Consider the following 6,814-nt stretch of genomic DNA (forward strand, 5'->3'; position numbering starts at 1 on the left):
TGACGACAACCTAACTTGTCAGGCATATTAATTGTGTTTAATTTCAGTTAAATATCTTTTGCGTAATTTGATAATCATGATTGCCTAAAGAAAACATTTTTATTCATTAAATTGAGATCGGCATGAAAGTCGTAACATTTTAATAGCTTTATACTTGTTTTGCTTATTATGTGTATGAATCTTCTTTCTAGAGACAAGTCAGAAAAAATCACAGTGCCGTCGAAATTGTATTTATCTGAGCAATTTATTTTTTAATGGCGCGTTTTCTTTCTCCATGCTGTAACTTCACTTTTTTATTCCTTTTTTATAAACAGTCCAAAATAATAAAATTTCTCTTTTTCTATGTTTCAACAATGAAAAAATATTACACGTTTCAATGCTCAATGGAACATTGCAAACAGTTTGAATTTCGTTGTAAGACTGAAGTCTACTGTTGAAATGCATGCAAATAAAAAATATTTTAAAGAAATTATCAAAATTTAAGGAAAAAAATCTTACGACAACTAAATTTCTGCCTCTAAATATATATATTTTTTTTATTATTTTAAAAGTGTAGAAAAATTATTTTTGTGTAATTATATTTTCAAAAACAATTGTATGAAAACATCACGGCATTGCTTAATTTTTAATTCATTAAAATTAGCACTATAAAGAAACTGTTAAGAAGCATTATTATACTTTAAAAACGCTGTGTTAGCATTATGCTGGAAAGAACACAAACAAATTAAAGCCAAAATGCCAATTTTGCATAAAAATTCAATTTGATGTCACATCTTGTTGATAGTAATGTGCAATCGTCAACTAAAATAATGGGATAACTCTGTCACTTTGCTATTTATTATCACATCCTCACAAAACTGGTATGGATGGAAATACCGCAAGAGGACAGGTTTGTTTAGATAGGCTCATTTATTAATTGAGCTAATTAACAGAGTTAATTAATTAGAATTTCGAATTTTTCCCACTACGTTTACCAATTTTTTTCGCTTCGTCGATTGCTCGTCAAAAATATAGCTCTCAAAAGTTTTTTGTAAGCTTCTGATGAAAGTTTAAAAAGTTATAACGTTATAAGTCGTAATGGTGCTTCTAATGTTAAACGAATCATAAAAACTTTTGGAGATACTTCGGAAACTATAATGGATGGCTCAGATTTTTATGATTTATTAAAGAATATAATTTTACTACTCAAACGGATAAAATAAATCCTTAAGTTTAATATATATATATATATATATATATATATATATATATATATATATATATTACATATTTTTAAACAGCTGTGATAAAAAAAAAAGTGAATTGTATCGTAATAAAAATTTTATGTATCAGTAATGTCGGGGTACTAAAGTATCGGAATCCTAGCAATTACTTGCATATCTACAATAGTTTGCGAAATATTTCCGGAAAACTGCAAAATCCTCGCTGTCGATAGGAAATGCCTTGAATGTTGCCGCTTACTTGTTGAAGAATATTATTTCTAAATATTAAAGGATTATTTTTATATTATTTCTGATTGTTTCTATCGATCTACTTGCTATGATACATGAACTTCAACTCCTTTTGTAAAATTTCCATTGGATAATTTGCAGATCATATAATTTTTATACTCAGTGGGATTTCCTTTCTTATCAAAAATAAATATATTTAATCAGTTGATATAAAAAATATCGAATATCAAGAAGAATTTATTTTAGAAGAAAGAATATTTATGTTGCTGGATTGCCATTTTAACGAATTTTTTATATTTTATTGTGTTTCTTTCTAAGATTTAATGATCAATTAATAAATGTATAAATAATGCAAATTTATGAATTTTTCCGTAAAATTTAAGCATCATTTCTCTAGTTTAAATACTTTAGATTTCCTTCAGCATAAGGATTTCAAATGAAAGCGATAAAACTGACTACTTATAAATAACAATCAATATAATTATAAGTTTCTGTTTTTCACATTGAAAAGCCTTTTTTAGCGAGCAATTAAAAAGAATGCTATTTTATATTTATTTAAGATATTCTATTGGTTCAAAATGATATCACATCTGTTCTTTAAATTCATATTTTTCCTGAAATATATAATACAAGCATGTCTTTTGAACATTACTTGGTTGAATCGAAAACTCATCACATGACTATAAATTTAGTGCCAAAGCTACATATCAAATTTGATATAAATAGCTTGTTGCATCTTTGAGCAATCTCGTTTGAATACTCAAGAATTAGTATATTAACAGGCTTTCAACCAATCGAAAGAGTTGTTCCAAATTTTGATACAGATCTTTAAGTCGGATGATAAAACTTCATATGAAATTTCATCTATCAGGTCTTTCTTGAGCTACAGTGTTCTCATACATGGAATAGGCAAGCATAATGGCTTTCCCTATTTTAATTTCATCACAACCTGACACATTATTACATTTTTTATGAAAAAAACTCATACGTAATTTAATTTCTCTAACTCGTTCCATTTTTTTCAGTTTCCATTTTCGCAGACGGAAGCACAAAATTCCAAATAAGTATGTGTGCTTTTTAAATTTAAGGAGGTCTAAAACATGAAGTTTCAGTAAATTCATTGGATCAAATTATTAGACAGATACAATGATTTGTTTTGTATATTTCATAAACGAGAAGATAAAAGATAAAAAATTAATTCTAATTAAATAAAAAAAAAATGTTATTTCCGATGATGAATTATTTCATCACTATAAATATTACCCATACGCAGATATTTTAACCTGATGACGTCAATTGTATAATTATTAAAAAAATCTGGATTTCCGTAATGGGAAAATTTCGAGATATTAAATAATAAGTATCTCGGTATCGATATGATTTTGATAATAAGTATCTAGGTATCGATATGATTTTGATAATAAGTATCTCAGTACCGATATGATTTTGATTGATTAATGTCTTGATTTGATTAACGGTTTTAATTGATTAATCAAATAAATCGGTTAATTAATAAATTTCGATCTAAATAAACTTGTTCTTCTGTGTAATTTCCATCAATCATATCTTATCTTATATATGATCAGTTGGCTCTTTTTCAGGTTAGTTATAAGCAAAGGAAATTAATTATATCTCAAATACTACTTCGTATTTTAAAGCGAAATCCGATATAAATATATAGAAAAATATATTTGAAAGATTGTTGAAAAATCTCGATTCCGAGGAGAATATTCCGATATACTAATTAATTAGTATCTCGGCATAGATATGGTATTGATTGATTAGTGTATTGATTTGATTAATTATATGAATTAATTTGGGTAAACAAATAAATTAGTTGATTAATAAATTTCGATCTAATTAAACCTGTCTTCTAGTGTAATTTCTAACATCACCATTTTGTGAAGATGAGATAATAAATAAAGTTACAGAGGCGCCCCATTATTTTTGTTGACGACTGTATGTACGAATCTTTTCCTTTATACTCTAACACTTTCATTTACCAATCACCATTGCTCATTTTTGCATACCCCATCTGACGTGTATAAATAAGCATACCGGTGATATATAGTGCAAATACGTCCATTTTTCGGATGGTTAAATTTTATATTTTAGAATAGCGTATCTCTCTGTTTTATTCATACTTTCTTTTATTTGTAAAATATCATAAATTTGCCGTACTCTTTTTTGTTATCTGTACTAACATAATCGCTCAATGAATTAAAATGGACCCTGATAAAAAAAAAAAATTGAAACTCTAGTCAGAACGCAAGGCAAGGACAGCATTTGCATTTACTTATTGTGTTCAAGGACACAAACTGCCCTTCATAAGAAAGTGAATATCTTTTCGTTGTGGCTATAATCAGTTTTTAACATTCTTTATATTAACTGCAAGCATAATAAAAATTAATTTGTTAAATCAATGAAAATGCTATACAAATTTTCTGTATTAAGAATGCTATTTTATATATCATTTTAAAATTTCCATTATGGAATATTAACGATAATGGAGATGTTGCATAACGAGAAACTTAAAATGTCCTGCCAATTTTAATATTAGTGATAAATGGGGATATTAAATTTTTTAACTTTGTCCAGGATACTTTATTATTTGCTTAAATATGCTAATTCTGGACAATTTGGCAACAAGGGCCAAAATGTTTTTTGTTCCATCCGTGTATGATTTAGGCGGCTCTGGATATTTAAATGACATGTGGTCTCATTTTAAATATATTGAACAATTTAATTCGATATTGCGACATATTTTTAATATAATAAATGCATGATTTATTTTAAGTTAAATTTTTATTTTAATAATTTCCTGTAAAATTATGTATTTAGTGATTTATGAATTTAACATGGCATATGAATGAGATGCATCTAAGTAAGCAATTACATTAAAGAAATCTGACCAATTATACTTTATAATAATTCTGTTAACCTTAATAGAATTTATATTTTTTATAAATTTATCTCTTTGCCAACTAGGCAAATAACCGTTTCGTAATCGATGGCTTTACACCTACTCCTTCCCCAACTGTAAGGGTCCTAAGCACTTGCTTAATCTATCAAGTCAGAAATCTGCCATTGGCTTTCATTCAGTTTACAAGAGGAGTGTATTCGAACATATTCATTCATTATTTCTTATATCATATTCAGTCATTTGGATTTAAAAACGTTATTAAAAACGCAATCTTAATTAACTACTTTTCCAAGTTTTGTATTATGGTGCAATAGTTTTTGAAATATTTTGTGTTGTAGTTTGAAATGTGTCCTGTTCTGCAGTTAAACAATATTTGGTTAGTATCAAAAAAATATTTTTTTAAAAATAATTTTGTTAAAAATTACAATTAAATTTAAATTTGAATAATTTTTTAAAACTCGAGGCACTAAAACCAATAGCTCCGAAAATGCGTTTATGCAATTAAATGCGTTGTTATATCAGGTTGTCAAATACCCCTTAAAAGTTGTTTATATAGAAATTAAATTAAAACCACTAAAAGTATCTGTTTTAGAATTTGAAAAGGGGGTGGGAGGGCTTCGGAGATTTGCATTTCTAGAGGCCTAAAATCCCAATCCATGATAACCAAAACTGCCCTGGTGATTCCGGATAACAGACGAGCCTTCATCTTCTAGTTATTTTACATTTGCTAAAGTTCACATAAGTCAATATAAGGGTTTTAACGTTATTCAATATATTTGCGAAGTTGAACTGTGATTGATCATTAAATTAAGTTTCTAAGTACTGTAAAAATTACAAAGAATTCTTCGGTAGCTAATTTTTTAAAAGTGAAATCATATTAATTTATTAAAACTTTTTTGGTATGGATATATTTATTTAAAAGTAAGAAACGTACTTAACATTTTGCTTAAAAAAATGGAATAAATCCTGGAAGAAAGCTCAATTGTCATGACAATTTCAACACGTGGTATATATGAATGGGATTTCAATTCAATCAAACGTGGAAATGAAAAGTATAATATTGAACAACTGAGTTATTTTTCAAAATTTTATACCCGTTTGAATAAATAAAACTTTTACTCAAACATTTAAGAATTTAATCATCCGCTTTTTAATGTGACGCTTGTGCGAATCTCATTTGTAAATGGCCTTAAATCTAATCTCATATTAATATGAATGAAAAAAGATCTGGACAAGTTTATTCACTCTCAAATTGCCCTTCACTTGTTGAAGACATTAAATAATTGATAAGACTAATTTAATCTGATATTTACTCATTACCTTCATTTCTCACCGGATACGAGTTACAGACTCTGATGTCTCGTTTTCCCCAGTTAGATACAGTCCAGGACTTTCTATACGCTGATGTAGAACTGAACTCAGGAAGGGAAAAAAAATATTTGAAGAAAAGTAGAAGAAAACTTGGGGTGCTGTCACACAAGTTCCAATGCCTTGATATGAAGAACAAAAAAACCCCATTAAACTATTGACCTTTTCAATCATCAAAACTGACGAAGTTGAAGCCAGTTGTGATGAACGACCCAACTTTCGACGTTTGCATGCCTTTTTTTCTCTCCAGTGTTGTTTTTTGCCCAGTTTCAAATGCCTTGGGAGGAAGAAATATGCGATCAAATAAATTTTAACCTAGAATTTATGGACTGAAGACTGCTTCTACGTCTTTTTTTGAAGGCTGTAAATGAAGACAGGGTAAACAACTTTTTAAATCATCACAGTATCATTTCTAGAAAATAAGATGAACAATTAAGTCATTTGAGCTTGACTAACCCTTCGTGATGTAGAATTATTGTAGTCTTTGAGAAATTGATAAGAGTGAATTTTTTGGATTTCGAAGCATGCGCAAATTTTTGTTAGATTTATAGGAAAGTATGGCAGGTTTAAAGATACTCAATTTCTAATGCATAAAAAATGTGCTGTTAATTTAGCTCTTTAAAGTGTTTTTTTAAAAAAATGTTAAATTCAATGAAGCAATAAATTGGATTTGACTTAAAATATTTGCTTATATCTTGTAATCTTTGCATAATGTAATCTTTCCATCAAAAAAAAATTTTTTAATGATTTAAACAGATTATAATCTGCGGATGTAACATTTTAGCCGCATATTGCATGGAGAAAAATTTGTTATACAAAACCTTTTTCTATGCCTTTTTTATAAATTAGGCTTTTTTTGGGGGCTTAATGAATCATTTTTTCATATTCGGTTGAACTTAAGTACTATGTTATGGGCTCTTCTACCACCGATTGCTAAATAAATGTTGTTAGGTGATTACATCCTCTTTCAGTTTAAACAAAAGAAGTCTGCAGTTTAAACAAAATGCAGTTTAAACAAAAGAAGTCTTTAATATTTTCATGATTATTTCCTTTCTGTTAATTATAGATTGTA

Source organism: Argiope bruennichi, chromosome 4, assembly GCF_947563725.1.
Source record: "Argiope bruennichi chromosome 4, qqArgBrue1.1, whole genome shotgun sequence".
Lineage (NCBI taxonomy): Eukaryota > Metazoa > Arthropoda > Arachnida > Araneae > Araneidae > Argiope > Argiope bruennichi.